The following is a 12,233-nucleotide window of genomic DNA, read 5'->3' as shown; positions in this document are numbered from 1 at the left end:
TGAAAAACTCGACTTTCTGGGAAAAAAAAAATTCTACTATAATGTGCCTCTCCCTTTTTTTTTTGTGACATTTTGCAAAATATAACGACGTTGAACTATGAGGAGGGATGGCGTAGTTAAAAAAACACTTCAGTAATATTTTGTATACAGAAAAAATTATTTGCCATTCACAGATACATGTGTGAAAGAGATAAATGAACTCAGAAACAATATCATGAAGGATATTACTTCAGTGTTTCAGCTTCGATATCATCGACCAAACATTCAAAGTGGAAGATTAAAACAAATACGTGCGTGCTTAATCTTCATCATCGACTCAGAAAGAGCTGTTTGAATGAACTTCATTGGTTCTTTGCGAGATTTAAATGTAACCAAACATACTATCCTTTTGTAGCATATCAGAGAGAAAGAGACAGAGAGAGAGAGAGGGGGGGCGGAGAGGAGCCAGCTGTTGTAATCATGAAGTAGAGTAAACAAATAAAACATGCTATTGTGTGGATGCCAACATCTTTCTCAACCTCTTCCTCGAATAAAGCCGCAAAACAGAATGTTCAAATGGATAAATTAACAAACAAATCCTATCGTTTTCAATACATTAGCTTTGAAACACCTCTTATCAAACGGTTAAAACATTTTAAAATGACACATTTGTATTTTCTTTCTACCATGTAAGTTTTGCATTTTCCAGTTGTGTTATTTTCTTTGAGACCCTTAGGTGGTTGAGAAACTTAAGCACATCTCAAGCGCTTTGCATCGCTATAGATTACGAAAAGTCATCGTAACCTCTGGAGAGGTGCCCATCTGCATTTCTTATTCTTAGCTAACCATCTGTGTGTTACAGTATTTCTCCTTTCATGAATTTAGGCCATGTCTCAAGCTCCGGTCTCATGCCATCTCTTTCTGCTTTTCCCCTTTTAGTTTATTTTATATTCATAAGTCACTTTTGGTAAACAGCTGTTGTTCGTTCTCTCTCTGTAAACTTCTTTATTTGTTTGGTGGTCTCACAAGAGTATCCGGTTGTTATTCTAAGAAATTTCAGTTCTTCTTTTTGGTGGTCCATATTTTATTCCTGTATATCGTGTTCTAATTATTTCTGTCTGATGGTCAGGAAACTTTTCTACTAATTTCATGTTAACATGTACACTGGGACAGAGCATATTATTCCATTCTTTCCTTTGTGTCCCAATCTTTTAAATGGATAAACTACACGTGCAGGCATATGGCACTAGGAAATGGTTCAATCACATGAGTAGTTTAAAAATAATATAGATAAACTGCCTGTCGAAGAATATTTTGGGGTTGTTTTAAATGAACTTTATGCAAATTTTCTTGAAAGTTTTAGAAGTGTGTTTTTAAAGTCCTTTATTATTAGCATTGGTAATGTTGAGAAAATACTTTTCCTAATTAGAGCAACAGAATAAATATAAATAAATCATCTAACGTCGTTTATTCTTTAGATGGAGTAGGTAGAACTGCTTTAGTCCTCATTTAAAAATAAAAAAATAATAAAAATTGGGAGGGAGTATCGTTGTGCAGCCAGTCTCTACAATTAGCTGTCACTGATAGCTGAGATTATGACTAACAATGATTTTCAAGACATCGAAGAGGTAGGATATCAGCGCTACTGCCTTCATCTTGTGGTTCTAAACCCTAGCAGTTGTGTGTTTATCTGAACTAGCTTTAGCTCTGCCGTAAATTTTTCTGCAATGAGAAGTAAAAAAAAAAAATCGATTCTAAGAACGAAAAAATTTACTTTTTGTGTCAGAGATTGACTTATTAGGAACCTGCTAAAAGTTCTAGCTAAACTTCTTTTAACTCCTATAGAATCGAACCTATAATCTTTCTTCTGGCAGCAGTTTAGCATTGAAATAACTTAGCGTTAAATAAAAGGGATAATCTTAACAAACGACGATTTCGAACATTAGATCATTTTGAATTTTACGAGTATTCACATTACTTAAATCAAATAAACGTACATGAAACTGGATTGGATGAAAAATATCAGGCAAAATAATTAATATATGGATTTTGTTTAAAACAATTCATCTCACCCCATTTAGCACCTCACAGGGGGATAGATGTACTCTTTTTGTTTAGCCCTAAATTTTGGAACCAGGTAAATATTCACCTTTCATTGCCATGCAGTTCAGTATATTACCTGCCGAGATGTTAGAAGATATAGGACGAAAATGAGGCATATATGTGCGGCCATCTCGTGTTCCTAATACAGTCGACTATTATATGTATACAACGTGTATGCTGTTTCTCTGAGGTGTAGGGTTAAAATCCAGAGTATCTGCTAAGGGAAATCTTACCTACTAATGCCAAACTTAGGAACTGGCTGAACGAAAGACGTATTAAAATTTCTCTAGACAGTGAACGGAGACCAACTTATGCCTTACTTTTTGCTAATTTAGTGCCATGAAGGTGTATGCAGGGATAAATAATATTAATTTTTTGTTTCAAAATTAACTTCTAAACACGTTTCAATGCTAAACTGCCTCCAGAAGAAAGAGTTTAGGTTCGATTCTATAGGAGTTAAAAGAAGTTTAGCTAGAACTTTTTAGCCGGTTCCCAATAAGTCAATCTCTGACAACACAAAAGTAAAGTTTTTCGGTGTTAGAATCGATATATATATATATATATACACACACATATTCTACTCATGCCAATAGTAGCACGCGGTCACCTATTCAAATATGACTGTTACTATTCTGTTTCTTTTTATTAAGCTAGAAAGTCCATGTTTTTTTATCTTGTTATTTTTAGAAGTCTTATGTTATTTCTTACTCACCTGAAGAAGTCGGAATACCGATGAAACTAGTCGTGATTTATTAAAGGTTTTTGTTATACTTTCTCGGGTTCTAGTCAGTTAAATTTTAATCTTATATATATATAGTTGTTGTTGTTTTGGAAAAGGTGTGTGTGTGTATATATATATATCTGACTTTGTCAGGTGATTACAGTACCATGGAGAAAACAACATCTTAAAATATCTTGTACTTTAGACAAAAACAGAGTTTAGAGCAAGTAGTAGTTGTGTTTGAAATTGTCTTCAATCTAGAACTAACCCTCGAACTCAATTTCAAACACAACTACTACTACTAGTTCTAAACTTTTTTTTGTCTAAAGTACAAGATATTTTAAGATGTTGTTTTCTCCATGGTACTGTAATCACCTGACGAAGTCGGCATTTCCGATGAAACTAGTAGTGAAACCTTATTCAATCTCTTGTATATCTTTTCTCGGTGTTTAAGTCAATTAATAATTATAAACATGTCATTTAACCGAGTCAATTACTCTGTATATATATATATATTTTATTTATTTATTTATTTATTTATTTATTTACAGCAGAAGACTTAAAGAAAATTAACCTAACTGTACAATTACTACGAGGTTTAGAATAAAGTAACGTAATTATTAACAAATATATATGTATATATGAAAAAGTATCGTTCATCGCAGTATTATCTTTTAACTTGACAGGAAATCAATTTCATTATTCTTAATCTCCAGGGACGATGTAATTTACACTTACAGGAAATCATTGAAAAGTATTTTAAACTTTGGAAAAGGTCCAGATTCACTTATCCTGTTAGATGCACTTGCTTATATCTCATTTTTGCTTTCTCGAGCCAACTTTATGTAAACATACGACTAATAAACGTCATGATACGTAGTAAACACTGTTTTGAATTTGATGTTGTTGTATCATTTTCATAATTTCAAGATTATTTATCATTTTTGAGGAGGGGGACGGACTTTCTATTCATTCATGGATTAATTTATTGAGCAGAATTCAAAGCTAACATGTCGCTATTAATCTTAATCCAGTGTTGCTACGTGCTCTGTAGTAAAATTAGTCATGTTATTTTATAGTCGTACCTCGTATATTAGAATTGAGCCCTGTTTTATTTTATTTTAATTTTCTCTAATGTAAATAAAGCACTAGAAAAAGTTTTGAAAACGATTTCATTAAATTATTGCTATGAAGTTTAATATCAGTTTTCCTTAATGTGTAACCATTCCACAGAAATAATATCAAAAATCGACAAATCGTGATACCGAAATGGTTAAATCCTAACATATCAAATCCTAATATCTGAATTATCATACTAGATTTGGTTATTATCTGGATTTTTAGCAAATGTAAAGCGATAATGTCTTGCTCATCACCGCCAGGGGCACCTTACAGATTAAAAACCACTGTTATAAAGAATGGAAATTGCAAAATACGTAGGCTGTTTAATAAGTAATAAGACTATATTTACACAGCAAACAGATTACCTTTAATCGTCATCATTTACATGGTCTTTTTCGAAGTAACTACTGTGAGACGCGATGCATTTGTCCCAACGTTGCGTCCACTTCTTAAACACATGTGAGAGTCCGTTTTTTGAGAGTTCTTTCAAAACCGCCTCCGCAGCTTTTACACATGCTTTGTTGCTTTCGAAATGGCGGCCTCTTAGTGGTTTCTTGAGCTGAGGAAACAGCCAGAAATCGGACGGTGTGAGATCAGGACTGTATGGAGGGTGTGGTAGGATATCTGTGTTGTTCTTCTGCAAAACGTCCACTACACAACCAGCAATATGTGGCCTTGCATTATCGTGGTGCAATAAGAAGCCATTCTTCCAATGGACGCTTCCTTTTGACGTGCTTGATGATAATCGCTGCTGTGTTGATCATTGTCTCTGTGATGGACTTTGAAGGTCTTCCCTCACGTTCAAGATCTTCCACATTTTGCCTTCCTTCCTTAAAAGTTTTATGCCAGCGAAAAACACTTGCCCTCGACATTGCTTCATCGTGGAAAGCTTCGCGTATCATGTTAAAAGTGCCCGATGCCGATTTTTGCAAACGCACACAAAATTTAATCGCATAACGCTGTTCCAAGGACGCCTCCATTTCGAAGACTGGTCGCACCTCGTAGGCGCGCCGATGAGCACTTGCGTTTAGTCACGTGGCACTCTGGCACATCAGCCCGTATATACCATCTATCAACCTCTTTTGTTAATACATACAGCAACATTTCTTTATTCCAAAGAAATTAATATTGTGATGAGTGGTTTCGCCACAGTAAAATTAGTCTTATTACTTATTGAACAGTCCACGTATTATACATATAAGCTAGGCTGACCATACGTATACCGTTTGGAACGGGGTGCCGTTTTTTTTTTTTTTTTTTCATATTTTCTGGCCGTCCTGTCGTTTTAATGAAATCGTCAATTTTGTCCCGTTTTAATAAAAACTATAAATATACTCAATATTGGTCAATCATAAATTATTATTCAAAACCTATAATCTTATATTAATGTCATGGATACCAGTAATTTGTATAACCATGGAGTCGCATTGTTCGATACTAAATATCGATATCTGCAGTGATTTATTCCGAGAAAATAAAAAATACATTTGGCAACGCTTGCGCGTCTCAGACGCGGCGTCTGTTTTGCTGTAGCGTTAGTTTTTGTTTTGCTTGTATGCTAGCCAGTGGCTTTGTTATTCAATGCCGGCGCTTTAAATTTCATATTTTTTTAAAACTTTTAAGTCTTATTTTTTAAAGCTTTAAGTCTATCCTTGCAATGTCAAAGAGGCGAAAAAACTGCAGTTTTAATGACGATCTCCAGAAAGAATTCAAATTTATTAAACTGAACAAGCTGTGTAGTGATGGAACAAAAGTGGTATGCCAAAATTGTAATATCCATTTTTCCGTTGATCATGGAGACAAAAGCGACATCAACCAACATCTACGTAGCCAGAAACACAAAGATGCTGAAAAGACTCTGACTTCAGTTAAAAACGTCAGCTCGTTTATGGTGAGAAGTGATGGAGATAGCAAAAGTGATAAAATTGCAGCAAGTGAAGCTCTTGTTGCTTATCATACTGTGGGTCACAGCCAAAGTTTTCGCGCAAATGACTGCTTGTCGACACTGGTCAATAAAATTTATCAACCAAAATTTTCTTCAGCACGTACCAAATCAGAAGCAATAATTACCAAAGTCTTATCACTATACATATTGGGCAAAGTAAAACTTTTTTTTTATCGTCTTACTTTTTCGTGAATACAGAATATTACATAACCCCTGTCCCGTTTTTGCCACCCCAATGTCCCGTTTTTGTCTCAAGGAAATATGGTCAGCCTAATATAAGCACTATATGTATAATACAGTGTTTGCAAATAGTAATGGTTGCAATAAATGAATCTTAGTACTATTCTTTTAAAATGTGGAAAAGTGGAAAATGTCAAAATATTGAAATAAAAATCTGCAAATTTTGTAATAATAACGCTGTTAATTCTAACACTCATAGTTAATGGGATCTAAAGATTATATCAGAAATCTATTTCACTTCCTCTTTGAAGAAATTTACTCAACTTCCTTTAGAATTTCCGTCGACCTCTTGAAAGTCGTTGTCACAGCTAATGCACATAATCCTGTTCGTTTCACTCTTTTGCATGGATCTTGCGACTGTCTGTCCACAGGAGTTTCCGTCTTATTTCCGTTTTCAACTATAGAGCTTGATCGGAGAGAAGTGTTTGTAGTAAGAGACCTTATGGGAGAAGAAGTTAGATTAGAAATCTGAAGCTTTTTTTTTTATTTATTTATTAATAACAAGCAGAGTTGCGAGCAATGCCCCCCCCCCCACTTCATTCTTATGAAAAAAGAGGGAAAAAAAATGCTGACTTGTATACAAGACCAGCGTCTCCATAGTTCGTTCGGTAACTACGATGCCCTTTGTGTTCAATTCAGTGTAAACTGTAAACTGTTTTGGTGGAGTGGATTTATTGGACCTGTAGTCAATGTAAAATGCAAAGAAATTTTTGAATTAAGGGTGATTATTGAGCACTGGGCTCACTCACTGTGGGCTATTGGCAGTAAGTTTTTTTTTTTTTTTTTTTTTTTAAACAAATAAAACTTTGCCTGTTCATTGCAGTTTTTTTGGGGACAAATATCTTGTCCAGAGATATTTGTTTGTTGTAGTCTATCGCTAGGTAGTAGCCATAACAAATTCTGTCTGAGACGCAAAAGAACTTTTATAAGGATTTTTTCTTCGGCAGGTGAAATAGCCGGTCTCATATGGAGGCGGTTGGGATTTTCATCGCTGAGATTCGGGTCATCATCATTCCCCCCCCCTCCAAAAAATTTTTAAAAAATGGCCTCAACAAACACTGGCTTTATACCTTTAGTTGCTTTGGTATAACTCTAAACACACACACACACACACACACACACACACACACACACACACACACACACACACACACACACACACACACACACACAGTAGCGGCTCGTAAGAATTTGTAGTGGTGGGCTGTAAGCAATAAAAGTAAAAATAAAATCAATATGGATTGAAATTTTTTGTATGTCCTGACAAGTTGTTAAATTCTTGTTGTTCGTATAAAACACATAATTCTGTATCTAGTCGCTCTTTATCCAAAGTTGGATGTGCATCCACAGTTTGTTGTAGTTCAGTAAGTGGGAATTGATTTGCATTATTTTGAAAAAATACAAGGAGAGAACAATTTTGCTGCAGACAAGTGCTTTGTGAAGCAAAATCTCTCTTTTGCTTGGCATATAATATATAATCGCACATATCTTTCGCTGCTATATTATTATCCTGTTTCGAAAATCTTGCCCTTTTTACCGAAATACTCTTGCTGATTGATTGAAAGAAGATTATTTCTTTTTCTTCAAAATTCCTAGGTATAAGACGCCCCTAAGCTTTAATTTCAAGTTTTACAATATTTACCTACGATAACGACGTTATTTGTGTTGTTTGTGCGCGTGTAGTAGCAACGTATCTTGGACTGCATGCTATAATAGTATGCTTGCCGTTTGTAGGTCTCTGCTTGGCATTTTGCCAAGAATAGTCGATTCATGCTAAAGGGGAGAAAGAAATGAAGGATGTACGAATCGGTCGCCAACATGCGAAATCACGTGCTTTCTTGTCTGTCGCTGTACTAATAGTAGCTTGATTTTTGTTGTCGCTTTTTTGCATTATATTTTATTATTAATTTGTATGACGTACAGTCAACAGGTTCTGTTGTTAAACGTTTCAGTAGCTCTTGCAAAAGAATATTGAATAATGTGCTGACATTCTGCGAAAAAGAATCGGCAGAAGGCCGTCGCCTTGTTCCCCTTTCTCAAGTCATAAAACGTGCAAGTGCAATTGCGGGCGTATCGGGGTCGACTGTTAAACGAATTCTTAGGGAATCAAAAGGTGAAAGTAAGCCAAAATTTAAATCTCCTAAAATAAAGCGCCAGAGAAAGAAAACCATCGAAACTGTAGCTTTGAATGATTTTGATGAAGAAGAACTATTCACGAATTTTAGGTGGTCGAGAAAAGAGTGCCAACTGTTCCGAAATTGATTCCTGTGCTTGAAGAAAAAATTAATTTTCCTTGGAAAAGAGAAACTTTAAGGAAAATACTTCATGAAATCGGATTTTGTTTTAAAAAGTCCCAGAATAAAAGGAAACTTATCATGAAGCGAAGTGACATTGTTTTATCTAGAACGCAGTATTTGAGAGCAATAAGACGTTTCAGGGAGGAGAAAAGACCGATTGCGTATCTAGATGAAACTTGGATTGATAGTAATTTAACTTATGGAACATGCAGTCTAAAGAAGAATGTGGAGTGCTACAAACTGGAAATGCCTCTCGGCGCATAATAATTTTGTGTGCGGGTGAAGAAATGGGTTTTTTTACCGAACTCAAACTTATACAAAGCCAATTCAACTACTGGAGATTACCATGGGCAAATGAATTCTACGATCTTCGAAAAGTGGGCAGAAGAAAAACTGATTCCAAACCTTCCTAAAAATGCAGTTTTTATAATTGATAACGCTTCATATCACTCTATTCGATTAAACAAAGTTCCAAATTGGTCTAATAAGAAGCAAGTTCTTATGGATTGGCTCTCTGCAAATAACATTTCTCATTCCCCAGATATGCGAAAAATTGAATTGCTTAATTTGGTCAAAAGAAACTCGTCCACAACTAAACTATTTAAATTCGACACGATGCTCAAAGAACATGGATTTCTAGCTTTGAGGCTACCACCATATCATTGCGATATTAATGCTATTGAGTATGTTTGGACAGAAGTGAAAAGTTTCATTCGCCATCGCAACATAACTGGGGATATTGACATGTCGAAACTTTTTAAGCTTTCAGAACAGGCGATTGAAAGTATTACAGTTCAAAACTGGAGGAAATATTGCTCTCATGTCACCTCATTGGAAAATATGTATTGGGACACAGACGGAATTATCGAAGAATTATGCGAACTTTTGGTGATCAGTTTAAGTGTTCGCGATTCGGACACCGATTCAGATGACTCTGAAGTTTAAAAGGATTTGACAATGGTATTTTTTTCCAACATTTTTTTTTTTTTGTATGGGTTTGTTAAAAGAGTCACAACAAGTCATAAATAATTAATCGGTTTAGGACAAGTGTCTCAGTTCTCTCAACTGTAAGTTTAGAATATCTAAGTTCATTTGAAAAATTTCTGTTTTTCTGTATAATTATTTTTATTTTATAGAAAACTTTCTTAAAAATAAACTTAGTTACATTTTTGTTTTATGCTATACCTTTTTTAAATTTTGTTAATATTCTACTTACATTTTTCCAACTGTTATACAAGCAAAATAGTTACACTTTAAAAACTACAATGTTCGTAAAAGAAAAGGTAAATTTTCCGACCTGTAATAATAAACAAACTTCATCCCAGAAGACGGAGTGATTACCCTATTATCGGAATGGATTCTCCTTTTTCTCACATGCGCAGAAGTGTCGAAGGATCTCTAATCGGTGGGCGAACTATACCAGCCCGAACTGCACGTAAATCACGCGTTATCCCCACTAGATAACGGTTTGGTGCGGTCTGTATTGAATGCATCTCCAGCGTTGAGTAGACTTGCCAGTGCTGATAGCCCGCACAGCACATTGACTATTGCGAAATACAACTATTGCTACAAAATGAATTATATAAAATACTATCGAGCGGTATGTATTACAAACAAGATAATAACAGTTTTTAGATAAATATATAAAAATTTAAGAATGGTGATAATAAAATAGGAACTTTCATTTTATACTGGAGGGGCTGCAGCCCTTATGGACGAGCCTCCACACACACACACACACACACAAAATACGAGCAAAATAATATCAACATCAAAGATAGTTGCTTAAATATAAACAGAGAATAAGCAGAAATAAAAGTTACTTTTAAAAATCTTCCACGCTATCTTTTACTTTATAAAGTTATTGCAACATTTACATTCTCTGAAAAAAGGAAAAAAAAATTAAGTACGATTTGAAATATATAAATAGCATATTACCAGTTTAGTCTAGCTGCAAACTTCCGAAGGCACCTAAGCCAACAACATTTTTTAATATTATTATTATAAAATTTTATATAATCCCTCCTGATTATGATACTGTGTATTTTACTGTTAATGTGATCTGTTCCGAGTTCTACTTCGATGTGTTGTTGTTATGAGGCAAGATATTAGTCGATTGAATAATACAGCAAATCACAAGAGACTACTGCTGCACGTGTGACAATTTTTTCAGTTTTATTAACGTGTTTTTGTTCTTGTTTTCTCCAGGTGTCACCTGTAATGCTTGACGTCATGTTTGCTGCAAACGACATCAGATAAAAAGAACTGGCTGTTTGGTTGTCTGTGCAAACTAAATCAGGTAAATAGGTTCAATGAAAGGTTTCCCCTACAAAGACGTTATAAAATTTTAGCACTAAGGGTATGCATGTGTGAGGTGCGACTGATGCAGCTGCACCTTGTTATATCGTGTTAAACGTGGATGCCTGCGAGGTAGCAAGTGCAGCAGACAAAGCAAAACGATTCCTAGTTTGCTGTGTAATATATACCAATACAAGCAGTTTTACCAAAAAGAATGCAGCTTATCTTGTATTATTTATTATGATTTTCAATTTTATAATTTATTGTGAAATAAAACATATAATAATAATAATAAATAATGCACTATTGTTCTTATTTGGCACAAATTGGATGCTGATTTTTTTTTTCCCTTCCAAGATCCAAAATAAATATTTTTAATTAAATGCTGTTTTCGTTTCTTTTATTTCTTTAATTTTTTTTTATTAAAGACTCTCCGAAAACAAAACAAAAGAAAACAATTTTTTTTCTCCAGAAATAAATATGTTAATACATACATTACTAAGTTGTTGTTTTATTTACAAATAATATTCAAATTTTAACATTCACCGGAATATGAACATTGTAAATTTATCGTCTAGTCTGCAAATAATTTAATTTCATAGCCAATTAAGTTCAACGTCCACCATTTTATGGAAAATGGAGAAGCTGAAACTCGAATATATTATACTTTTCCAAAGTCTGTCAGTAATAAGCCTTCTACCTACTTCCGAAATTATATAAAATAAGCAATACAATACAAAGTGAAAAGAAATTAATGTCTTAAATCTCATATTTATTTTCTATATACGATAGTCAAATATGAATTAAAATTTCAAAACGATATTCAAAAATGTCATTTTAATTTTGCTCTAAAGAAACATTAATATTGCTGAGAAATTTTTGAAAATTAATAAAATTAATAAATTATTTTTTTACTTTTTAATAAATATATTAATTAATTAATTAAAATGATAAAATTTGTAAAAAAAAATAATATTTCGTTTTTATCATATGTTTTGAAAGTATGATTTTTATTACATAACATCTGCATGGAGTCCTAGAAATCGCCCCAGGAAGCCACTTTGCATTGCACAACAACGATCTATCCTCTGTATTGCATAATCTACTACAAATACTGCATAAACCACCATTTACACTACACCATCATTTATAGTATTTTCGACAACCTAAGGTCCTTCAGCAGTGACTCGGCAGTGTTGTAGGAACTTGGACAAAAGTGAACGAATTTCTGATGCTTGTGATAATGCTTACCCTTAAAGCTGGATATCTATGAAAGTTATGGATTGAATCTCAGTGGTAGTATAATCATCCATAAACAAAATCAAGCATTCTAAGTCACTTTTCAATGATTGACATATCACGAACATCATACTGATCATCCTAACATTAATTGCCAGAGAATGTGGCATACCTTCAAGAGACGATTCTATACATTCTATGTTCTTGACTACTTCCTAAAAATAGTCAAGCTGAAGAAAGAATCTACTCCAAATAAAACCTTCCAATACGAGAAGCTGGCTATATACGA

At 34.0% G+C, this 12,233-nt stretch overlaps 1 long non-coding RNA gene across 1 annotated transcript in view; it reads left to right on the top strand.

Moving 5' to 3' along the window:
• Positions 1-10,724, top strand: part of LOC150099508 (uncharacterized) — a 31,797-nt gene extending 21,073 nt beyond the window's left edge. The window contains exon 3 of the long non-coding RNA XR_016549386.1: positions 10,616-10,724. This is a non-coding gene — a long non-coding RNA (uncharacterized LOC150099508). The remainder of the gene's footprint in view (positions 1-10,615) is intronic.
• Positions 10,725-12,233: the final 1,509 nt, after the last annotated feature.

Source organism: Typopeltis vanoorti, chromosome 14 (assembly GCF_054136105.1).
Source record: "Typopeltis vanoorti isolate ZY-2024b chromosome 14, IOZ_Tvanoo_1.0, whole genome shotgun sequence".
NCBI classification, from domain to species: Eukaryota; Metazoa; Arthropoda; class Arachnida; order Uropygi; family Thelyphonidae; genus Typopeltis; species Typopeltis vanoorti.
This window is presented reverse-complemented; position numbering and strand designations above follow the sequence as displayed.